The sequence below is a fragment of the Macaca fascicularis genome, chromosome 16, assembly GCF_037993035.2.
Source record: "Macaca fascicularis isolate 582-1 chromosome 16, T2T-MFA8v1.1".
Classification (NCBI taxonomy): domain Eukaryota; kingdom Metazoa; phylum Chordata; class Mammalia; order Primates; family Cercopithecidae; genus Macaca; species Macaca fascicularis.
In genome coordinates this window covers 67195593-67221756 of record NC_088390.1, presented here as the reverse complement: position 1 = coordinate 67221756, position 26164 = coordinate 67195593, and the positions used below count along the sequence as shown (strand labels likewise).

The following is a 26164-nucleotide window of genomic DNA, read 5'->3' as shown; positions in this document are numbered from 1 at the left end:
CTAAACCCGGGAGGCGGAGCTTGCAGTGAGCTGAGATCCGGCCACTGCACCCCAGCCTGGGTGACAGAGCGAAATTCTGTCTCAAAAAAAAAAAAAAAAAAAAGAAACTCTGCTAAACTGGATGGGGAAAGAGATTTCAAAAAGCTTAAGACATTCAGAAGCACATGGCTATCCTCTCCTCCTTCCAAAGCAAGGTCTTTATTGTCTGAGCAATCAATAAGTATTTAACGAGGGCTGGCACTGTACTAGGTACACTGTAGCATAAATACAAAAGTGAAAGACACAGTCCCTGCCCATTTGAGGTGTACAATCTAAATATTTCTCGAAGGCCAGGTGCGGTGGTTCGCGCCTGTAATCCCAACACTTTGGGAGGCTGAGGAGGGCGGATCACAAGGTCAGGAGTTCAAGACCAGCCTGGCCAACATGATGAAACCTTGTCTCCACTAAAAGTATAAAAATTAGCCGGGCATGGTGGCAGATGCCTGTAGTCCCAGCTACTCAGGAGGCTGAGGGAGGAGAATCGCTTGAACCAGGAGGCAGAGGTTGCTGTGAGCCGAGATCACGCCACTGTACTCTAGCCAGGGCAATACAGGAAGACTCCATCTCAAAAAAAAAAAAAAAAAAGGTTAAGTAGTAGAAGTGCTTAGGTACTAATGTGGCCAACAGTTGTCTGGATAAACGAGCTCTAGACCACTCAGTGAACCTCCTCTCCAGGACATTTTTATTAATATTTGAAGAACAACATAAAACACATTTCCAGGTGGTCCATGAGATGCCATGGCCATCCAAAAGAGGGAGGCAATGTGGTGGAGCGTGGTCTTGACAAGAGCTATTTCCCATAGTGAAATTTGCCACGAACTCGGGGGCAATACCAGGGGTAGCTGGGAATCTCACATCTCCCAAATTAGCCCCTTGAGTCGGTCACAAACTCTCAGAACTCACAGGCGTGTGGTTCTGGGAATGGAAACTAACCAAAACCATCATCTGGACTGAGACAGCCAAATCTGGGGACAGCGCCATCCCAAAAGTGAACCGTCTGCTTCACGGGAAGAACATTTATCTCAGAGCAGGGATGTGGGAGCTGCAGTCACAGAGGACCGAGACCCCAGACGGTGATGGCCAGAGGGCAGACACGACCCTCCGCTGGCCTGCGGGGCTCTGGGAAAGAGCTGCGGCCTCACACTGGGTCACCTCCCCACGGGGTCCCCATCTGGCAAATAAGGGAAGGAACTAGCATATGGAAAAGGCTGGATACCTTCCTAGTGTTATGAAGTCTTGACATGCCAGTGAAAAAGCTCACTGATATCTTTAAATAAAGCATCTTACATCAGGAACTCTGGGCTAAAATACAGCGTCAGGGAAAAGTTCCACCAATCTGAACCTCTTCACACCTGCAATAAGCAAGTACCTTTTCTTTCCTGAGGATCATTTGCTTTAAAGCACTGAAGAGTGAGCTGCTAGCCCCAGCAGTGATGGTAAAGAATGACGATTTCTGGGGAGTGTAGTGGCTCATGCCTGTAATCCCAGCACTTTGGAAGGCTGAGGTGGGTGGATCCCTTGAGCTCAGGAGTTAGAGACCAGCCCAGGCAACATGGCGAGACCCCATCTCCACAAAAAGTACAAAAATTACCCAGGTGTGGTGTGCACACCTGTAGGAGGCTGAGGTGGGAGGATTGCTTGAGCCCGAGAGGCGGAGGTTGCAGTGAGCTGAGATCGTACCACTGCACTCCAGCTTGGGCGACAGAGTGGGAGGCTGTTTCAAAAAAAAAAGAAAATTTTTAATAAAAAATAAACATGAAAAGGTACAGTAAAAATATGGTTAAAAAAAAAAAAAAAAAGAATGACAATTCCTTCCTTTTTACGAAAGGACACCAAAGACTAACAGGACTCCAGATGCCAGACCAGGATTGCAACAGCTGAACTCAGTTCCCACTCCAACTCTCCTCCTCCTTTCCACCATGAAGCCCGCTCTGGCCTTCGAGCACCAGCAAGCCCTCTGGACTTCTCCATCAACTGCAAAAATGATCATCAAAGCTACTGAAATGGAAGGTGGTGTTTAAAACTTAACACGGGGTTTCTTAAAATGTAACCTGCTTTTCTTATGGCGTGGATAAGGCACTGTGAGAAAGCTGCCTCCACTCCCAGCACACAGGTACACGTGCACGCAGCAGAGACCAGCCGATGTGGCCACAAGGCACAAAGAATAGATCCTTCTGGTCAATTCTGGTTCTGGAGCTGGTTGGCGAGCCAGTCCAGGCCTTCGTAAAGCCCATGTCCGGTAGTGGCACAAGTAGCCTGAATGTGCCAGTTTCCGTAGCGGAGGGAATGGAGGCCGAGCTTGTCTGTTATCTCTGCCGCGTTCATAGTATTAGAGAGATCCTTGAAAAAGAACATTCAAAAGTCAATGTATACTGTTGTATCCGTATAGCGAAATATGCTCTTCCCTGCTAAATGTGCCCAAACCCACAGTCTTCTCTGTCGATGGCAACCCCAACCTTCCAGTTGCTCAGGTCAAAAAGCTTGAAATTATCCTAACTTTTTTTCTCTCAATGTCACAGCCAATCTGTCAGGAACTCCTAATGGCTCTGCCATCAAAATTTATCCAGAATCTGACCACTTACTAACTTCACAGCTGTCACCCCAACCTGACGCCACATCACTTCTCACCTGGATGACTGAAATAACTTCCTAACTGGCCTCCCTCTTCTCTGCTCTGGATCCCGTGAAGCCTGTTCTCAACCAAGCCACCAGTGAATCAGATTGAATCATTCCTCTATCAAAACTGCAACAGCTCCCCCTCTCTCAGGATACGAGTCAGAGTCCTTACGGTCCACAAAGCCTCCTGGACTGGAGACCTCACCGAAGTGGTCGGTTCCATCTTTTCAATATGGCACTCACCATACGTTACTGTATCATGACATTTACTTACTTAAGTATATTTATTATTAACTGTCTATCTGTCTCCCCTAACTAGAATGCAAGCTTTACGAGGGCAGGAATCTTGATCTATCTTGTCCTCTGATGTATCCCAAGTGCCTCAAAATGTGCGTGGCACAGAATAAGCTCAAACTAAATTTGAATAAATCAGCATTAAAGAACAAAGTAAGGCCGGGCACGGTGGCTGACACCTGTAATCCCAGCACTTTGGGAGGCCAAGGCGGGTGGATCACCTGAGGTTGGGAGTTTCACACCAGCCTGACCAACATGGAGAAACCCTGTCTCTACTAAAAATACAAAATTAGCCAGGAGTGGTGGCGCATGCCTGTAATCCCAACTACTTGGGAGGCTGAGGCAGGAGAATTGCTTGAGCCCAGGAGGCGTTAAGTTACGATGAGCCAAGATAGCGCCATTGCACTCCAGACTGGACAACAAGGGTGAAACTCCATCTCAATAAACAAACAAACAAACAAACAAACAAATGAACAAAGTAGCTGTAGATGTACTGATATGGAAGGACTTCCAAGATATGCTAAGTGAAAGAACACAATCATACAATTGCTTACACAGGCAGAGAAAGTTGGATTTCTGGAAAGAGAAAGAATAAATTTAACAATGAAGAGTAGCACTAGACTATTTCACTTGAATATTCTGAAGTGTATGCGTATTTATACCATGAGAACATTCTGTTTTTATCATTGAAAACAACAAAGGCACCAAGCACAGTAGCTTACACCTGAAATCCTAGCACTTTGCAGGGCTGAGGTGGGAGGACAGCTTGAGCACAGGTGTTTGAGACCAGCCTGGGCAACATGGCAAGATCTCAGCTCTACAAAAAAAAAATTTTTTTTTTTTTTTTGAGATGGAGTCTCACTCTGTTGCCCAGGCTGGAGTGCAGTGGGGTGAACTCGGCTCACTGCAAGCTCCGCCTCCCGTGTTCACGCCATTCTCCTGCCTCAGCCTCCCAAGTAGCTGGGACTACAGGCACCCGCCACACGCCCAGCTAACTTTTTGTATTTTTAGTACAGACGAGGTTTCACCATGTTAGCCAGGATGGTCTTGATCTCCTGACCTCCCGATCCGCTCGCCTCGGACTCCCAAAGTGCTGGGATTACAGGCGTGAGTCAAAAAACAAAACAAAAAAAAAAAAAAGAAAAATTAAAAAATTAGCTGCGCATGGTGGCATGTGCCTGCAGTCCCAGCTACTTGGGAGGCTGAGGAAGGATCACTTGAGCCCAGGAGTTCGAGGCTGCAGTAAACTGTGATCACACCACTCCACTCCAGCCTGGGCGATAAAGACCCTGTCTCAAAACACAACAAAACAAAAAAATCACACACACATACACACACACTCCAGATTCATTTTCTTTCTTTAATAGTCATATATTCACTAGTGCAAACTCTGGACTGACATTGAACCTGAACAGTGGAGTAACGGTTGTACAAATGATGATCCATTGACCATTTAAAATCATGTCTACAAAGAGTTGGATAACAAGAGACAATGCTTTTGATAAATCTAAAGTGATAAAGCAGATGCAACATTGTCAAAACAGTATGATCTCAATTACATAATGAATGCACTCATGGAAGAGAAAGTGAAGGAAGGATGTCAGAATGTGACAGTGGTCATCTCAGGCTGGTACAATTCCACGTGGTTCTTTCTACCTTCTTTTTCATGCTTAGTTTAGCTCAGAGTCCTGAGGTTGGATAGTTCTACGCTTGGTCTTCCTCCCATGTTTCTTTTACTGTTTTACATTTATGTACAAGCCCTTTTCCTCCTCCAAAACAGGCCCTATATGATCCAATCTCATCTCCTCTCTCCCCCGCTCATTCTGTTCCAGCTGTGCTGGCTGCCATGCTGTTCCTAGAACCGTGTGGCTCCCTTCCTCCCGGCCTTCTGGTCTCTGCTCCAATGTCATCTTATCAGAGAGGCATTCCCAGTCTTTCCCACACCCACCCTGCCCCCTTACTATGCTTTTCCTTCTTCCACAACACTTACCATCTGACATGTATTATTATTTATTTTACTGTGTAGCCCAGGATGGAGCGCAATGGAATAATCTCATCTCACTGCAGCCCCGAACTTCCAGGCTTAAGGGATCCTCCCACCTCAGCCTCCTGAATAGCTGGGACCACAGGTGCATGCCACCACATCCAGCTAATTTTTGTACTTTTTTGTAGAGATGGGGTTTCACTATGTTGCCCAGGCTGGTCTTGAACTCCTGGGCTCAAGTGATCCCCCTGCCACAGCCTCCCAAAATGTTGGGAGTACAGGCATGAGCCACCACACCTGGCACATTACATTTTATTTATTGGTTGACTCTCTTCCCACTAGCAACGTAAACTCCATGAACACGAGGATTTTGTCTGTCTTGGTTTAAGCCTAAAACCAGGTCTGGAACTTAGTAGATGCTCGATGGCTCACACCTGTAATCCCAGCATTTTGGGAGGTCAAGGTGGGCGGATCACTTGAAGTCAGGAATTCACGACCAGCCTAGCCAATATGGCGAAACCCAGTCTCTATTAAAAATAAAAAAATTAGGAGGGCATGGCAGCACATGCCTGTAATCCCCGTTACTTGGGAGGCTGAGGCAGGAGAATCACTTGAACCTGGGAGGTGGAGGTCACAGTGAGCTGAGATCACACCACTACTCCAGCCTGGGCAACAGAGTAAGACTGTCTCAGTAAGAAAAAGATATTCTAGCAAGGAGATGGTGGGAGACGTTATGGTTGGGACTGGAGAGAGGGAGGCAGACATCTCATTTAAATGTCTACATTCATAAGTGAGACATTTGGCAGTAAATTTCAGTTCCAGCATTCAGAAAGTCAGTAACAACATACCTGTTTATTGGCAAATACCAATAAAACTGCATTTCTGAGCTCATCATCCTCTAATAAGTAAGTTAGTACTTCCCGGGCCTCATCAATCCGCTCTCTGTCATTACTGTCAACCACAAAAATCAGACCTAGAAAGAAATCACGAGCATGTTAGTGATCTGAGCCTGGAAAACACAGCTGTTTATGTATCTTCACGGCTTCTCCCTGCTTCCGTGTGTGACTTCACAAAGGCAATCAATATGGAAGGATACATCATCTCTAGAGTTAGGAGGCCTGCTGTACACTCAACTCACCTTTTGCAGAAGCATCACAGCTCTGTACCATATTAACAAGAAGAATATATACTGAAAAAGTTAGTCTCATTTTATAATCACTTAATTTCCACATCAGGGAAAAAACATGTTTTTTTATTGATTGATTGATTGATTGATTGATTTTGAGATGGAGTCTCACTGCAGCCCAGGCTGGAATGCAGTGGCATGATCTCGGCTCACTGCAACCTCCACCTCCCGGGTTCAAGCAATTCTCCTGTCTCAGCCTCCTGATTAGCTGGGATATAGGCACACCATCACACCCAGCTCATTTTTGTATTTTTAGTAGAGACAGGGTTTCACCATATTTGTCAGGCTGGTCTTGAACTCCTGACCTCAGGTGATCCGCCTGCCTCAGCTTCCCAAAGTGCTAGGATTATAGGCATGAGCACTGCGCCTGGCCAAAACATTGTTTTTTTAAAACATGTAAAGTTCATTATAATAAACAGCATTCTGGGTCTAGCTCTCTACAGCAAAACTTGAGACAAAAGCTTAAGTGCAGGTACTTTCTTTGGGAAGTGATCCCAGGGAGCAGGAATGAGGGCCTGAGGGAGTAAAACAGGGCAGAAGAGACAGACAATAGAAGTTATCAAGCTGGGCCCCCACTGTGGGACCACTGCTCGCTATTGCTGGACATTCTAAGAAGCCATATCAAATGCCCATCAGAACTGTCCACCCAGGAGACAAAAGAGGAAACAAGTATCCTTCAGTACCCATTCCCTGTTAGTCAAGAACAACTCCACAGGTGTTAGGCCACCCACACTTCTGGGTCACATTGGTATGAACACCAACAGATTCCTAGGGCATCTGTATAGCAATGAATTTGGCTGTTCTAGAAGGTAGCCTCTAAACCCTGGGACTTTGCAGAGTGATAGGAGTGTCTTTGTTATCATGGCGGGCGCACATCTGTAAGTTGATGCTAACAAGATGACTCAGGGTGGGCCCCTAGATAGTTTATGCTAACAAGATCACCTCTGGAAAAATGAGGGTGCTAAAGTTTGAGTCACATGGCCAATGATTCAATCAATTGTGCCTATGCAATGCAGCCCCAATAAGAATGACGAATACTGAAGCTCAGGAGAATGTCCCTGATTGGCAATACTCTATACATTGTCACGCGTCGATGTGCTGGAAAGGTAACGGCCCCTGACTCCACGAGGAAGAACACTGAAGGCTTTGTGTTTGCTGCCCTCCCAGATCTATGTGTCTTTCCCTTTGACTGATTCATTTGCATCCTTTTGCTTTATTGATCAATTAATAAAACTGTAATTGTACAGTTGTACATCAGGGATGGGGTGTAATGGTACATCCCTCAATTCTGTGAATCATTCTAACAAATGATCAAACCTGAGGGGGTAGTGGAAATCGCCAAATTCGTAGCCATCTGGCCAGAAGTGTGGGTGGTCTGAGGACCCCCAAACCTACTGCCAGCTGGTGGCTGAAGTTGGGGATTCTTGTGGAGGATGGTGCCCTCAACCTGTGAAATAAAGCCCAACTCCAGGGGGTTGGTGCTGGAAGTCTCTGCAGCATCCCATACTATAGCATCGGATACATCCCAGGAAGTAAAAGATACCTGGGGCAGGCCAAAGAAAGGCATCACCCCATCACACCTGAGTGAGGGTGACCAAAGCCTGCACAGACCCAGTCACTGCTACATTGGCTGGAGGAAGCTGTGGGGCCAAAAGCATCTCCAGGGAGGGGCACAGGAAGCATCCAACACATCCTCCAAGAACAGGAAGGGGAGATGCCCTTGGTGGTAGTTCATGTGACATTAATGGTAACAACAATCTGTCAGCCAGGTGTGGTGGCTCACGCCTGTAATCCCAGCACTTCAGGAGGCCAAGGTGGGCAGATCACTTGAGGTCAGGGGTTCGAAACCAGCCTGGCCAACGTGGCAAAACCCCATCTCTACTAAAAATACAAAAATTAGCCGGGTGTGGTGGCGCACACCTGTGGTCCCAGCTACTCAGGAGGCTGAGGTGAAAGAATTGCTTGAATCCAGGAGGCAGCGGTTGCAGTGAGCCAAGATCGTGCCACTACTCTCCAGCTTAGGTGACAGAGTGAGACCCTGTCTCGGAAAAAACAAAAAAACAAAAAACAAAAAAATTGTGTTTGGCTAACAGTAAGCCCTTAACACAAAAATGTGAAGTGGCTGCCAAAAGAATAGTTTGATCCTAGACTGCATCACCAGTAGTGACGGGATCTCAGTTCCTAGGACATGGGTGACACCAGGCTTACTCTATATCAGGCAGAACATCCTGGGAACATTACACAGGCAGTGCTGGACTCCACACTCTGAGACATGGGCAAACTGAAGAAATTCAAAAAACGACCAGGAGAGCAAAGGCATTCGACACTCGGCCATATGAAGACCAGCTGCTGTAACTGGAGATTTTACCTGGAGAAAAGATTCATGAGGGGCTGATGGCTATCTTCAAGTAGCTGAAAGTCTATGATGTAAAGAGGATCCAAGCATTTTATAGAGCTCTGTGAGGTGGACTGAAGATCAGTGGTGAAAACTACAGAAGTCAGCCTAACAGAGTGTCAGCAGATGAAGATGCAATGGGCTGCCTCAGAAGGCATTGCTGTCACTGGAGACGTTTGTTTGTGCACAGCTTCAGTCACAAGTCATGGGGACCCTGCAGAAGACCCTGGAAGGAAAACAGCAGCAGGATAAGATGACTTCTTGGTTTCCTCTGACAATGAGATTTCATGACTATGTCCAGGCGACTAAACCAGTGCTGGCCCTCTTCCCTTTCCCTCCGTGCCTCCCAGGCCCACTCAACAGCTGCCTGAACCCGCGGCTCCAGAGCAGCCTGCTATGGCTGATAGAGAGTTCCTGCGGCTTCGGCATGTTTGGGGCTTACGCGTGAGTCAATGTCATGTCTGCTACATCATATCAGATTAAAAAATGAAAAACATTCAAAACTCCCCTGAAGATTTCATATGCTATCAGCAGTTCTGGTCTCTCATCATAACTAAGGAAGCCAGATTATCCAGAAATTTGAGATCCTTAGTCACCAATGCAGAACTGACAGGGAGGAAGCTGCCATATTATCCCTTTGCCATTCCTAATAAAGCTTTGTAATATTAGGTACCATTTTATACTGTCTTTATATAGGTCCTTACCTAAGAACCTAACATCAGACTGATCCTACATCTGAACTAGGAGAACCTACAAAAAGCATATTTACGGCTGGGCACAGTGGCTCACGCCTGTAATCCCAGCACTTTGGGAGGCTGAGGTGGGCGGATTACCTGAGGTCAGGAGTTCAAGACCAGCCTGACCAACATGGAGAAACCCTGTCTCTACTAAAAATACAAAATTAGCCAGGCATGGTGGTGCATGCCTGTAATCCCAGCTACTCGGGAGGCTGAGGCAGGATAATTGCTTGAAACCAGGAGGCAGAGGCTGCGGTGAGCCGAGATCGCACCATTGTACTGCAGCCTGGGCAACAAGAGCGAAACTCCATCTCAAAAAAAAAAAAAAAAAAAAGTATATTTACACATGTTACTATTAATGTGTTTTTTAAAATGGGAATATATGTATAGAGAGCTGGTATATACATAAAATATGTCTGGACAGATATACAAGAAATAAAAATGTTTGTCAGCCAGGCACAGTGGCTCGTGCCTATAATCTCAGCACTCTGGGAGGCTGAAGCGGGCAGATCACCTGAGTCAGGAGTTTGAGACCAGCCTGGCCAACATGGTGAAATCCCATCTCTACTAAAAATACAAAAATGAGCTGGGCATGGTGGCGCACACCTGTAGTCCCAGCTACTTGGGAGGCTGAGGCAGGAGAATTGCTTGAACCCAGGAGGTGGGCATCGCAGTGAGCCGAGATCGAGCCACTGCACTCCAGTATGGGCAACATGAGCAAAACTCTGTCTCAAAAAAAAAAAAAAAAAAAAAAAAAAATGTTGTCTATGGGAGGGGAACTGAATGGTTAAGGGACAGGAATGAGACAGTGACTTTTCACTATACAGTCCGCCCTCCACATCCATGGGTTCCATATCCATGGATTCAACCAACCACAGATAGAAATTATTAAGAAAAGAAAAAAACTGCATATGTGCTGAACATGTACAGACATTTTTCTTATCATTATTCCCCGAACAATAGAGTTTCACAACTATTTATGCAGGATTTATGTTGTATTTAGCATTATAAGTAATCTAGAGGTTATTTAAAGCAGGGGTCCCAACCCCTGGGCCACAGACCAGCACTGTTAAGAACTGGGCCTGTTAGGAATGGGGCTGCACAGCAGGAGGTGAGCAGCAGGTGAGTGAGAGAAGCCTCATTGGTATTTTCAGCCGCACCCCATCCCCATCTCTAGCATGACCACTTGAGCTCCACCTCCTGTCAGATCAGCTGCAGCATTCGATTCTCATAGGAGCGTGAACCCTATTGTGGACTGCGCAAGCGAGGGATCTAGGATGCCCGTTCCTTATGAGAATCTAATGCCTGATGATCTGTCACTGTCTCCCATCACCCCCAGATGGGACCATCTAGTTGCAGGAAAACAAGCTCAGGGCTCCCACTGATTCTACATGATGGTGAGTTTGTATAATTATTTCATTATATATTACAATGTAATAGTAATAGAAATAAAGTACACAATAAATGCAATGTGCTAAATCATCCCAAAACTATCCCCAATCCCCCCCTCCAGCCCCCGGGTCTGTGGAAAAATTATATTTCACGAAACCAGTCCCTGGTGCCAAAAAGGTTGGGGACCACTGATTTAGAGTATAAAGGAGGATGTGTATAGGTTATATGCCAATACTACGCCATTTTATATCAAGGCCTTGAGTATCCAAGGATTTTCGTATCCATGGGAGGTCCTGGAACTAATCTCCCACAGATACCAAAGGACGAGTATACACGTTTTCTTACTTCTGAATTTTGAACCAGATAGATACACTGCAATTCAACAAATTAAAATAACTGAACCTACAATCAAGGAGAAAAATATTTCTCCATAATAACTAATGGACCATCTTATGCATTCTATAAAAATATCAATTAAGAAATCACAGCCAGGCGCAGTGGCTCACACCTGTAATCCCAGCACTTTGGAAGGCCAAGGCGGGTGGATCACTTGAGGTCAGGAGTTCAAGACTAGCCTGGCAAACATGGTGAAACCCCATCTCCACTAAAAATACAAAAAATTAACCAGGCATCGTGGTGGGCACCTGTAATCCCAGCTACTCGGGAGGCTGAGGCAGGAGAATTATTTGACCCAGGTGGAGGCTGCAGTGAGCCGAGATCACACCACTGCACTCCAGCCTTGGTGACAGAGCTAGACTCTGTTTCAAAAAAAAAAACTCAGTGATGCACACCTGTAATCCCAGCACTTTGGGAGGCCGAGGCGGGCGGATCACCAGGTCAAGAGATCCAAACCACCCTGGCCAACATGGTAAAACCCCGTCTCTACTAAAAATATAAAAATTAGCTGGGCGTGGCATGCGCCTATAGTCCTAGCTACTCGGGCAGCTGAGGCAGGAGAATCGCTTGAACCTGGGAGGTGCAGGTTGCAGTGAGCCGAGATTGTGCCACTGCACTCCAGCCTGGCGACAGAGCGAGACTCTGTCTCAAAAAAATAAAAATAAAATAAAATAAAAAAGAAACCACAAACTGTTCAAATTCCAATCTATACAAGTGAAACCGACACAGTTAAATGTCTTTTAATAGAGAGCTAAAAGCATTAAGTTCTATCATACTCAACATACTGATGAAGAAAATTTAAACTAAAAGACAGCCTGATGTTTAGAAACTGGCAGAAAAAAAATAGGGCTGCATCCAAGACCACTCACAGCAAGTCCATTCTTCCAACAGCTCCCAATTGCTATTTCATGAAAAGTCCAAATTACCCACCCCAAGGTCCTAGAATACAGCCAGCTCCCTACCATCAAAAGCAATAGTCACCGAAACTTACTAAAATTAGGCTTGTTATGAAGAAAAGAGTGAAGAAATAAAGGCATTTATTTCATCTTGTTATTTGAATGTGAAAACTCCCAGTAGGGTAAGAAAAAAGAATTCTGCCAGAGAAATGATGAAGTGAAACCTCAAACAATTTGGGCTTTTGAGTGCCTACTGTCATCCAGCCATGAAATGGCTTTTTACATAAGCATTTTACATAAGTAATTTAAGCCCGATGATGCAGGCAGTAGGTATCATCTCCATTTTAAGATGAGGAAATTGAGACAGACGAGATTACCTAACTGTCAAGGTTTCACCGCAGAGCTGTGGTTCAAACCCACATGCTCTAGTTTTACTGCAGTTAAGAAACTGCAAGGGTTTGCCAAGTTGTCAAGTGCCAGTCCAAGATAAATGGATGCTCTGAGTATCAAAAAATATATATAATCTGCAGATCGAAACACGAAGATACAAACATCTAAGAGTCACCATGGGAGTTGCTGGGGCATCCAGTGGTTTCTCTGAAAATCTATGAAGGAAAAGAATAAAGCATTTTTCCAGCCTTTCTTGTACAAACTATATTTCAGGGAAACCAAATATTTGATGAAGGAATTCTTTGTTTAGAAAGATTTTAGCTAATAAATGCAGAGGAATAACAAGATTTAGGAGGGGAAAAAAATCACCATTTTATAACTTCTAATAAAATAATGGGTTTAGGCAATAGTTTTCAACGGATGCTAAAATGATTAGGTGAAAAGTTGATGGAGAATTTTAATTCAGGGGAATTAAGCTGATATCACCTGAAATCATTTGGCATCACTAAAAATGTGACAAGCTGGTGGCTGCCAGGGAGTGGGGGGACTGGGTGGGGGGAAGCAACAGGAGTTATAGTTTACAGGTACAAAGTTTCAGTTTTACAAGATGAAAATAGTTGCAGAAATGAATAGTGGTGATGGCTGCAGAACATTTTGACTGACTATACACTTAACAATGTTTAAGATAGAGCTGGGTGCAGTGGTGCACACCTGTAGTCCCAGTTACACAGGAGGCTGAGGCAGGAGAATCACTTGAGCCCATGAGTTCGAGACCAATCTAAGTAACATATAGAGACCTCATCTCACAAAAACATCACTACCACAAAACAAAACAAAACCAAAAAAAAAAAAAAAGCTTAAGATGCTAAATTTTAAGTTATGTGTATTTTACCACAATAAAAAAATAATGAGGTTGGGTGCAGTGGCTCATGCTTGTAATCCCAGCACCTTGGGAGGCAGAGGTAGGTGGACCACAAGGTCAGGAGTTTGAGACTGGCCTGGCCAATATGGTGAAACCCCGTCTCTACTAAAAATACAAATAAACTAGCCAGGCGTGGTGGCTCACGCCTGTAGTCCCAGCTACTCGGGTGGCTAAGGCAGGAGAATTGCTTGAACCCAGGAGGCCAGGGTTGCAGTGAGCCGAGATTACACCACTGCACTCCAGCCTGGGCAATAGAGGGAGACTCCGTCTCAAAAAAAAAAAAAAAAAAAATTAAAACATAGTTACCCAGCAATTCCACTTCTAGGCATATACCCAAAGAACTCAAAGCACGGACTCAAACAGATACTTGGACATGAATGTTCACAGCAACATTATTCATAATAGCCAAAAGGCAGAAGCAACTCAAGAGTCCATCAACAGATGAATGGATAAACAAAACGTGGTATATCCGTACAATAGAATATTATTCAGCCATTAAAGGAATTAAGTTCTGATACATACTACTGCATAGATGAACCTTGAAAACACTGTATTAAGTGAAAGAGGCCAGGCGGCTGAACTTCGAAAGACTACTATACAATTCCACTGAATAGGCAAATTCATAGAGAGAGAGTAGAATAAAGGTTACTAAGGGTTGGGAGAGAGGGGAATGGGCAGTTATGGCTTAATGGATACAAAGTTTCTGTTGGGGATGATGAAAAAATTGTGGAAATGGACAGTGGTGAAGGTTATAAAACACGGTGAATGTACTTAATGCCACTGAATTGTATACTTAAGAATAAACTTGTAATTTTTATATTATGTATATTTTGCCACGATAAAAATTTTTTAAAAATGTTTAAGTGTGACAACCGAACTTCTGTATTAGGATAGGAAGAATACTTATGAAGTATTCTTGCCTCTGAAATGAACCAGAATCTAATCAAGTCTCTAGAATAAACAACCAGTTCACAGGAAATCCACAGACAGCCAAGCAAGTTAGACGGCACCATAATAAAATAATCAGCCAAATCCAGAATGTGGAATAAACAGTTAACAACCAAAAAAAAAAAAAAGGGGAGGCCAGGCGAGGTGGCTCACACCTATAGTCTCAGCACTTTGGGGGGTCAAGGTGGGCAGATGCTTGAGCCCAGGAGTTTGAGACCAGATTGGGCAACATGGTGGAAAACCCATCTCTACAAAAAGTATAACAAAATTTGCTAGGTGTGATGGTATGCACCTGTGATCCCAGCTATCTGGGAGGCTGAAGTGAGAGGATCACTTGACTCCAGGAGGCAGAGGCTGCAGTGAGCCGAGATTGTGCCACTGCACGAGACCCTGTCTCTAAAATAAAATAAAATAAAATAAGGAAAACAAAAGGCATAGAAAAAGAACAACTGCTGTAGAATAAAAGACTAAAGAGGCAAAACAACAAAATGCACTGTGTGAACTTTGATCCAGATGCAAACAAAGCAGATGTAGAAAAGATACTTTTTTTTTTTGAGATGGAGTCTTGCCCTGTTGCCAAGGCTGGGGTGCAATGGTGCGATCTTAGCTCACTGCAAACTCCACCTCCTGGGTTCAAGAGAATATCCTGTCTCAGCCTCCCGAGTAGCTGGGATTGCAGGCACACACCACCATGCTTGGCTAATTTTTTTGCATATTTTTAGTAGAGATAGGGTTTCACCAGGTTGGCCAGGCTGGTCTCTAACTCTTGACCGCAGGTGATCCACCAGCCTTGGCCTCTCAGAGTGCTGGGATTACAGGTGTCAACCACCACACCCAGCCAGGATACATTTGATACAACTGGGGGAATTAGAATAGGGACTAGGTGCTAGATATTAAAGAATTAGTATTAATTTTGGAGATGTTATAATGGCATGGAGATTTACATATATATGTATATAAAAGGCCTTATCAGTTGGAAACGAACACTAAAGGATGTATGAATAAAAGGCATCATGTCTGAGATGGGCAAAATGCTAATAACTGTTGAGGCTTGGTGATGGGTACGTGGGGGTTCGTTATGTTGTCTTCTCTGTCTTTGTATTTGTTTTAGATTTTCCGCTAAAAAAGTTAAAAAAAATAAATGCACTACTTTGAGAAAAAACATTCTAAAAGCTATAGCCTGGAAAAGCTAACTGCAAATAGAGTTAATTGCCAAAGGTGACAGCTAAAACAATGATATAAAATATAGAGGGACAGTCGACTAGGGTGTTTAGTCGGGAAAGACTGACGAATGTGTAAGTCTTTACTACCAAGTACATGCAGGAGAACCTTCAAAACGAACAGACTCCAAATAAATTCTAAAATGAGTAATTTGTAGATTCCATATGGTTAATATTTTACATGAAAATCAGGGTGTAAAAACTATAGTCAGCCCTCTGTATCCACAGTTTCAACCCACCTTGAACCAAAAATATTAAAAAGTAATAATGCAGGCCGGGCACGGTGACTCACGCCTGTAATCCTAGAACTTTGGAGGCCGAGGCGGGTGGATCACCTGAGGTCGGGAGTTCAAGACCAGCCTGACCAACATGGAGAAACCCTGTCTCTACTAAAAATACAAAATTAGCCGAGCGTGGTGGTGCATGCCTGTAATCCCAGCTACTCAGGAGGCTAAGGCAGGAGAATCACTTGAACCCAGGAGGTGGAGGTTGTGGTGAGCTGAGATCATGCCATTGCACTCCAGCCCGGGCAACAAAAGTGAAACTCCATCTCAAAAAATAAATAAATAAGTAAATAAATAAAAAAATAAAAATAGTAATGCAACAGTAAAAAAAAAATACAAATAAAAAACAATACAATCTAACTATATAGCATTTACATGCTAGTAGACATTAGAAGTAACCTAGTAGTGATTTAAAGTAGACAGGGGGGCTGGGCGCGGTGACTCACACCTGTAATCCCAGCACTTTGGGAGGCCAAGGCAAGTGGATCACCTGAGATCAGAAGTTCAAGACCAGCCTGACCAACATGGCGAAACCCCATCTCTACTAAAAATAAAAAAATTGGCCAGGCATGATGGCGCATGCCTGTAACCCCAGCTACTCGGGAGGCTGAGGCAGGAGAATCACTTGAACTCAGGAGACGGAGGTTGCAGGGAGCCAAGATCACACCACTGCACTCCAGCCTGGGCAACAGGGCAAGACTCTGTCTCACAAAAGAAAGCTCCCCAGTAAGGGGACCCTAAGAGAGGAAGTGGCTGACAGTGTCAATAGAGCAGAGCACCACAAGGTATCACTTCAAGCATCTGTCTTTAGAGACATTTCACAGAAACAGTATCGAGGCTATACACTGAATAATCTTTACCTTTTGTGTTCTGGAAAATATGCCGCCACAGAGGTCTCATTTTGAAGTGGCTGCCAACATCTCAGACTGTGAAGGTGATATTTTTATATTCTACCGTCTCCATATGGAAACCTAAATGAAATAGGGGGAAAATGTTTAATTATGATTTGTGCTGGTTGAACAATTCAAAATAATTTCAACATGTGGATAGTACTTTTAATTTACAAAGCAGCCTGCTAGTCAAATATCTATAGCCTTCAAAGAGAATGTGCTGGCCCCCTCTCCCATTCATCAGGACAGGTGTCTCAAACCTTCTCTACTCTCCAATCTCCAGCCATGCACCTGCCCTTCCTCTCAGCAAGAGACTATCACAGTGTACTTCAGAGCAGAGAAGCCACTGATGGGACTGACTTCCATTTCCACCATACAGCGTAAAAGCCAGTCTACATCTTTACCCACGCTTTTCTTCCTCCCTCTTGGAACAACAGAAGAGGGTAACTCTCTTTCACCGACTCCCTCCCTCTATGATCCACATCCACTCCACCCAGACTGTCTGGAATTTTTACTATTCCTACTCTCTCCCATATCTGAATATCTCCAATCTGTTCACCTTGGCATGCTTAAGTCTTTTACCTCTTTAAAAGCAACAGAACAAACCTTTCCTTGACCCCCACATCTTCATCAGCACCCTCTTTCTTCCTTCCTTCAACTTCTTCCTTCCTTCCTTCACATCTTCACCCTCTATTTGCTCTTTTTTTTTTTTTTTTTTTTTTTTAAAGAGACAGAGCCTTGCTGTGTTGGCCAGGCTAGAGCACAGAGGTAGAATCATAGCTCACTGCAGCCTCAAACTCCTGTGCTCAAGGGATCCTCCTGCCTCAGCCTCCCAAGTAGCTAGAACTATAAGCATGAACCACCATACCTAGCTAAATATAAATTTTTTTTTGTAGAGACGGGTCTCACTATGTTGCTCAGACTGGCCTCAAATTCCTCAGGTCAAGCAATCTGCCCATCTTAGCCTCCCAAAGTGCTGGGATTACGGGTGTGAGCCACCATGCCTGGTCTATTTGCTCTTTTAAAGTCAAACGTCTCAAAGAAGTGTGGCTATATTCACTGAGCTTTCTTTGGTCCTCTCACGCAACAGCACCTTATCTCTGCTCCACCATGTTGGGTAGCTGGTTTTCACTAAGGTCAGCAATGACCACCAGGTCAACAAATCCAACACATGCCTTTTCAGCTCTTCCATAATCTGATCTTCTATCTGACACTACTGCTCACTCCCTCCTTGACACTCTTCCCCAGCTTCCCTTTTCCTTTTATCTCTATGGCCGTACCGTCTCAGTCTCCTTAGTGAGCTCAGCCACGTTTAACTGATCCTGCAATGATGGAGTCCCCCTGGCTCTCACTGGCCCCATCGATTCTCCTCTTTCTGCACCCCTCCCTACGCAATCTCACTCACTGCCATGACTTCATTCCTATCTCTGTACTAACTCTGAGATTTATATCTTCCAATCTAGCTCTGAGATTTATATCCTCTCTCCTGAGCTTCAGGCTCATAATCTAACAGCTTTGGCAAATGTCTTCAAGGCCCCAAAACAAGGTATCAGTCAAAAATGGAATTTAAGGTCCCTACCCCCCACCTCCTCCTCTGCTAGTTATCCCCTCATTGACTTCATTCCACAAGCTGATAGCCTAAGAGGAGCCCTGGAAACATCCGATGCTCTCACTCCTAGAACCCTACTACCATATCTTATCAATTCAACCTCTTAAACAGCTAATAGTCACCCTAATCCAACAGACCATCATTTCTAGCCTTAATTCTTGAAACCATATAACTAATTTCACCTCAGCCACTCTCCCTGTCTCCATCCAGTCACCACCTTCTAATCAAAGCAATCGCTTAAAAACACGTAGTGTGGTCACATCATTTCTCTACACATTTATGTTTGATTGGAATATTTTCAAACTTACAAAAGAAAGAATAATCTCCCCAAAAAAATAAAATTAAAAATTGAAAAAAGAAAGAATAGGCCGAGAACAGTGGCTCACACCTGTAACCCCAGCACTCTGGGAGGCTGAGGTGGGCAGATTGCTTTGAGCTCAGGAGTTCGAGACCAGCCTGGGCAACATGGCAAAACCCTGTCTCTACAGAAAAAACACAAAAATTAGCCAGGCATTGGTGGCATATGCCTGTAGTCCCAGCTACTTGGGAGGCTGAGACAGGAGAATTGCTTGAGCTAGGGAAGCAGATGTTGCAGTGAGCTGAGATCACGCCACTGCACTTCAGCCTGGATGACAGAATAAGATCCAAAAAAGAAAAGAAAGAGAGAGAGAAAGGGAGGGAGGGAGGGAAGGGGAGGGAAGGGGAGGGAGGGGAGGGAGGGAGGGAGGGGAGGGAGGAGAGGGAAGGAAAGGAAAGAAGGGAAAGAAGGGGAGGAAGAGAAGGGAAGGAAAGGAAAGAAGGGAAAGAAGGGAAGGAAGGGAAGGAAGGGAAGGAAGGGAAGGGAAGGAAAGGAAAGAAGGGAAGAAAGGGAAGGAAGGGAAGGGAAGGGAAGGATAGGAAAGAAGGGAAGAAAGGGAAGAAAGGGAAGGAAGGGAAGGGAAGGGAAGGATAGGAAAGAAGGGAAGAAAGGGAAGACAGGGAAGGAAGGGAAGGGAAGGAAGGGAAGGAAGGGAAGGAAGGGAAGGAAGGGGAAGGAAGGAAGGAAAAAAAAGAAGGAAAGATGTCCCTTTGGCAGCTTCCCACACCCAAATCCCAAACATCACTGTCAAGACCCACAGTCAGCTGGGCCTGCTCCCCTTCCAAACCTCAATTCTAGTCATGCCTTATTTTAGTGAGAGACACTCATTACATTGCAACAATCTAAATTCTTGCTAAATAAATAAATGCAATGCCATTCCAATCCTATAGCGATGGTAGGGGCAGGGGCAGGAAACTTAGCAAAATTATCTAAAATTTAACTTGGAGAAATAAATAAGTAAGCACAACCAGGAAATCTCTGAAAATGAATAATGAATTATTTTTAAAGCTATGCCAAGCCCTAGTAACACTTGAAGTAACAGAGTTCAAATATAAATGTAACTCTGTAGTTGTCCAGAAAAAGGTAGTTGTCCAGAAAAAGACACACATACCAGTGAGAATTTAGTATGTGACAAAGAAGGCATTTCAAATCAGCATGGAAAAATTATTCAATAAATGACATTGAACAACTGTCTACCCCAGCACTGTCCAATACAATCACTAGCCATTTGTGACTATTTGTTTATTCATTTATTTTTTTGTTTTGTTTTGTTTTTGAGACAGAGTCTCACTCTTGTTGCCCAGGCTGGAGTACATGGCGCGATCTTGGCTCACTGTAACCTCCATCTCCCGGATTCAAGTGATTCTCCTGCCTCAGCCTCCCAAGTAGCTGGGATTACAGGCAGCTGCCACCACACCCCCACCTTTTTTTTTTTTTTTTTTTTTTTTGTATTTTCTGTAGGGACGGGGTTTCACCATGTTGACCAAGCTGGTCTCGAACTCCTGACCTCAAGTGATCCACCGGCCTCGGCCTCCCAAAGTGCTGAGATTACAGGCATAAGCCACCACGCCCGGCCTATTTATTTAGTTTTTGAGACAGAGTCTTGCTCTGTAACCTAGGTTGAAGCGCAATGGTGCAATCTCAGCTCACTGCAACCTCCGTCTCCCGGGCTCAAGTGATTCTCCTGCCTTAGCCTCCCGAGTAGCTGGGATTACAGAAGCATGCCACTACACCTGACTAATTTTTGTACTTTTAGTAGATATGGGATTTCACCATGTTGGTCAGGCTGGTCTCGAACTCCTGATCTCAAGTGATCTTCCCACCTCAGCCTCCCGAAGTGCTGGGATTATAGGCATGAGCCACTGCGCCCAGCAATGTGGCTATTTAAACTTAAAGTGAAAATCAAAAATCAATCAACAAATAAAAATAAGTAAAAAATAAACAATGTTAAATACAATTAAAAGTTCAGTTCCTGGCTGGGCACAGTGGCTCATGCCTGTAATTCCAACAGTTTGGGGGGCCAAGGTGGGCGGATCACCTGAGGTCAGGAGTTTGAGACCAGCCTGGCTAACAGAGTAAAACCCCGTCTCCACTAATAATACAAAAATTAGCTGGGCATGGTGGCACACGTCTGTAATCCCAGCTTCTCAGGAGGCTGAGGCAGGAGAATGACTTGAACTCAGGAGGTGGATGTTGCAGTGAGCCGAGATTGCGCCACTGCACTCCAGTCTGGGTGACAGAGCGAGATTCCATCTCAAAAAAAAAAAAGTTCAGTTCCTCAGTTGCATTAGCCACATTTCAAGCACTCAATAGTCACATAGCTATTGGCTACCACTTCGAACAGCACAGACAGAACATTTCAATCACTGCAGAAAGTGCCTCCTAGACAGCACTGGCTTACCCATTTGGAAAATTTAACCAAATTCCTACCTTACTCACAACCATCTCATAACTCGAACATTCTCATCGGTTTCCCACTCCTCAATCGACGCAATCTCTGTAGTTACTGCCCAAGTTGAAAGGTGATCATTTGGAGGCCAGATGCGGTGGCTCACGCCTGTAATCCCAGCACTTAGCAGGGCAGATCACTTGAGGTCAGGAGTTCCAGACCAGCCTGGCCAACATGGTGAAAACCTGTCTCTGCTACAAATACAAAAATTAGCCTTGCGTGGTGGCAAACGTCTGTATTTCCAGCTTTCTCGGGAGGCTGAGGCATGAGAATTGCTTGAACCCAGGAGGCGGAGGTTGTAGTGAGCTGAGATCGCGCCACGGTACTCCAGCCTGGATGACAGAGCGAGACTCCACCTCAAAAAAAAAAAAAAAAAAAAAAGTTGATCATTTGAGTCCTGTGCCTAATTCAGTGTTCAGAACAGTAGTCATGTTCACATGCCAACCTGTGGGGTGTATCCTCAGTCAGAAGTTTGGATCTAAAGGCAGTTCACAAGGCAAAGATTCAGTTCTGTCAAAACTCATTTTGCAAATCTCTTAACGAGCCCATAAAACACAGTGCTGGTTCACAGTAAGAGCAATACAGCCAGCTTGTCTATTTCTCTAGTTGGACATCATCTCAAGCAGTTGGCTTGAGCCAGAGTGAAGAAAAGAAATCACACTCCGTCTCTAAGCACCAGGAGTGTACTTGGTGTAGAGAGATGCGATGCTGCTGCTAAGGCCAGCTGGAACAGAGGCTGACTGAGGAGGCACCAGCAGATTCCCAGCTCCCACCTCAGCCTTCTGCTGGGACACTAGCTGGGAGGAATGGGGGGCAGAACTACCCTCCCTGTTTGGCCCATTATCTTTTTCTTTTTTGCCAAGCAGATAGGGTTAATTTTGCTTAGTCTACCTGTGTTCACATGTCACCTTTGTGAACCTAAGAATGTGCAAGCCACTAGAAAAGGACAGAGAACCTGGTCAGGCACGGTGGCTCATGCCTATAATCCCAGAACTTTGGGAGACCATGGCAGGAGGATCGCTTGAGCCCAGGAGTTCGAGACCAGCCTAGGCAACATGGCAAGACCCCATCTCTACCAAAAATTCAAAAATTAGCTGGGCATGCTGGTGCATGCCTGTAGTTCCAGCTACTCAGGAGGGAGGTGGAAGGATCACTTGAGCCCAGGAAGTTGAGACTGTAGTAAGCAGAGAGGCACCACTGCACTCTAGTCTGGGTGACAGAGTCAAAAAAAAGAAAAGGATATATAATGTAACCTGGTTTTTGGCCTCTAAAAATGTATGCTCTTGGAGTAGACAAGATTTTTAAAAAGGATTATTCAATAACAGAAGCAGCATGTAAAAATAAAACATATTTCTCTGGTGAAACAGAACCTAACAGAAAAAATATATATAACATACTAAATTGTAAACTGGAATTGCCGCAGGTCTTTCATTAACTTACCTACTGTAGGGATGGTAGGCACAGTCTCCCCCAGCTTCAATTTATACAAGATGGTGGTTTTTCCAGCTGTATCCAAACCCAATATAAGAATCCGCATCTCTTTTTTCCCAAGTAGACTCTTAACGAGCTTTTCAAAAATGTTTCCCATTGTAATTGAATTCTGTAACATGACAAGAAAAGCAAGTCAAATAATTGTTCTTTGCAGAGATATAGAAGCAACATGCATAAAATACAAGTGTCAATTAGAAATGGCTTCCAGGAAAAATTAAACAATTTTAGGTACACTTTGGCCAATGAGTAGTGAGTCTTATCTTCAAAGGGAAACTCAACTAAACCTTTCAATGCCTTACCAGAAAATTATATTTTCCACTGCAGCATCCAAGTGGGATATGCAACTCAACCTCAGCACTGCTACGACAGTGGCAGTCTTTAGTCAATTTAGTACAGAAGTACAGGACCAGGCGCGGTAGCTCACGCCTGTAATCCCAGCACTTTGGGAGGCCAAAAGGCGGGCGGATCACCTGAGGTCAGGGGTTCAAGACCAGCTTGGCCAACATGGTGAAACCCCATCTCTACTGAAAACACAAAAATTAGCCAGGCCTGGTGGCGCACACCTGTAGTACCAGCTACTCAGGAGGCTAAGGCATAAGAATCGCTTGAACCTGGAGGCAGACGTTGCACTGAGCCAGGACCACGCCACTGCACTCTAATCTGGGTGACAGAGCAAGACCGTCTCAAAAAATAAATAAATTAATTAATTAAATTTTTAAAAAAAACAGAAGTACAGAAGCAATGATACAACAAATACAACTATACCTCATTCTAAACTGTACTGAAATGAGAATTTGTGAAGCAGAGAAGCTGTTTATTTTATGCAATATAAAACAAAGTCTTTAAGGCAGGTTAAACAACTATATCCCTTGGAAACGTAGTAGTTCCCTATGGCTAGCAGACAGCCTAGTAAATAACCTAAGACATTTCAGAGGCAAAGAAATTCAGCATTGGGAAGCTTCACTGCCAAGAGAGAGAACTTGGCAGAGTTGAGGAGGCACCACAGCATCCAGTTTTCATTTGAGTCTTTTGTTTTAAGACAGGGTCTCACTCTGTCACCCAGGCTGGAGTGCAGCAGCACAATCACGACTCACTGCAACCTCAACCTCCCCATCTCAAGCAATCCTCCCACCTCAGTCTCCAGAGCAGCTGCGACTACAGGCATTCGCCACCTCGCCCAGCTAATTTTTGTATTTTTTGTGAAAATTAGGTCTCACTATATTTCCCAGGCTAATCTCGAACCCCTGGGCTCAAGAAGTGATTCTCCCATCTTAGCCTCCCAAAGTCCTGGGATTACAGGCGTGAGCTACCAGGCCCAGCCAGTATCCAGTGTTCTATTGCTGTAACTATCACCTTTCTCTCAACCAGTTCTTAGAACTTTTTATTTAAGTATAGTTTACATACAGATATAAACGTACATAACTGTAAAGTTCAATAAATTTTCATGAACCAAACACATCTATGTAAACAAATCAAGAAAAGATGATTTATTAGGCTGGGCGCAGTGGCTCACGCCTGTAATCCCAGCACTTTGGGAGACCAAGGTGGGCGGATCACCTGAAGTCAAGAGTTCAAGACCAGCCTGGCCAACATGGCAAAACCCTGTCTCTACTAAAAACACAAAAATTAGCCAGGCATGGTGGTGCACAGCTGCAATCCCAGCTACTCAGGCAGCTAAGGCACAATAATCACTTGAACCTGGGAGGTGGAGGTTGAAGTGAGCTGAGATTGGGACACTGCACTCCAGCCCAGGGCAACAGAGCGAGACTCCATCTCAAAAAAAAAAAAAAAAAAAAAAAAAAAAAGATGATTATTAGATCAATTCTCCTTGTGTCTCCTCCCAGTCATTACTCCATAAAAGGTAATCACTATATTGACTTCTAACAGCATAAATGTTCAATATTTTATTTTTCAGTAGAGATCATGGTAGCTTACATAAAGTACATCAATAGCAAAGTTAGACTAACTTTACAGAAATGTACAGTCTCTTTGAGATCAGCCTACTTGAAATGTGAGCTTGACATTCTAAGTAAAGACTTAAAAGCAGTGCTGGGTCTACACCTCTAACCAAGCTCTTGGAAGTCTATAAAGATCTTCAGACCAGGTAGGGTGGCTTACCGCTGCAATTCCAGCACTTTGTGAGGCCAAAGCAATAGGATCACTTTATTTTTTGCTTACTAAGATAACACAAAACACGGGAGGATTGCTTTAGGCCAGGAGTACGAGACCAGCCTGGGCAACACAGCGAGACCCTGCCTCTATTTTTTAAAATAATACAAAAAAAAAAAAAAAAAAAAAAAACCTATATCCTTGTTCCAGAGACTGTGATTTATTTTCCTTTTAAATTGCTAACCAAAGAAAGCTTTACTCCTGGTCAGGGGAGGGGGAAGACACAAAGACGATAGGCAATCAACCATTCATTCGAACTCTGGTGACCACAGAGGGGAGGTCCACAGGCCTCACCGCTGAAATTCCACAGGCCTCACCGCTGAAATTCAACAGTGGCCAGCAGTAGCTTAATATCATGGATTACGCCCAAGTACACAACATTCCTTTCTAGGATGAGAGAAAGCGAGCCCAGAATTTTTCCTGTTCACAAATATGGAACATGCTGGGGGAGGGAAGGTATTTCCCGCTCAGATGCCCCTTGAGGCAGATAGTTCCACAGATTCCCCCTGCCAACCGCACAGACACACCCCTTTGACCTCCCTCTCCCTTCTCTTTCCTCTTCTTGCTACTCATGTGCCCCAGACCCCCGCGGTCCTGACACCCCTGCGCCGCTGAAGACCCTCTGGGGTATGATGGCTCCGATTACAGGGCCTTTTTGGCAAGCTCACTCTCCCGGCCCCAAGCGCCAAAAGTGCTTTAGGGAGAAACGTCGGCACGAACGAGCACTGTGGCCCAGGTGAGCGTGCGCGGCAGCCAGGCACGCCCGGCTGCCGGGGAAGAACGCCGAATGCCTTTTTTACCTGGGCCGCCAGGCCGCTCCTTCTCAACTTGTGCGCCCCTGGAAGAGCAGAGAAAGGGCCTTGCGTGGAACCTACGAAGCCTCCTTCGGTTCCTCGCTGCTCCGGCCGTCGAGAGGGCAAAGAAGGAACAGCGGAGCCCAATACCTTTCCGCAAGCCACCGCCGCCCTCCAGTTTCTGGCCCGCAGACGAAGCGGAGATCCAGCCAGGTCTTGCGTGCTGCCGCCCCAGGTGAGCCGGAGATTCACCTGTTGCCACTCAAGGCACCGCTACCTACATCACCGTCGACTCCGCCGCCTTTAGGATTTCGGCTCAGTTCAGCTAAACCACAACCGGCGTGGAGATAGGAACAGCAACCAACCAATCACCCACCGCCTCCTGGAGCTTTTGCACCAATGAGCTAGAAGTTTTATGAGTGACGACACATCTGACCAATGCAAAGGATAGTAAAGGCCTAGGAGGGAGGGAGCGCCGTAGGCGACGCCAGGAAGCTCTGGCAATACCCTGTTCATCTTCAAATGACAGCTCAGCGAGTTCCGGCGAGACACGCCCACGTCCTCCATGCCACGTGCGACCAATCAGAAAAGCAAAAGGATTGTCTATTTGCACAGCCATTCGGCTGGGAAAATCGCTGAGGTTTGAGCTAACCCTGGAGCATTCACACCAACCGGGAGCGGACATGTGGGCAGGGCCAGGTTAAT

The 26164-nt window shown here is 45.0% G+C and overlaps 1 pseudogene across 1 annotated transcript; it reads right to left on the bottom strand.

Annotated features, from left to right (window-relative positions):
- Nucleotides 1-187: 187 nt before the first annotated feature.
- On the bottom strand, nt 188-25825 carry LOC102127053 (ADP-ribosylation factor 2-like; annotated as a pseudogene). Its single transcript, XR_010581918.2, has 5 exons — nt 25610-25825; nt 22446-22605; nt 16560-16670; nt 5782-5906; nt 188-2379 (listed from the first exon to the last, which is right to left on the bottom strand). The product of XR_010581918.2 is annotated as an ADP-ribosylation factor 2-like (transcript).
- Between the last annotated feature and the right edge of the window lie 339 nt (nt 25826-26164).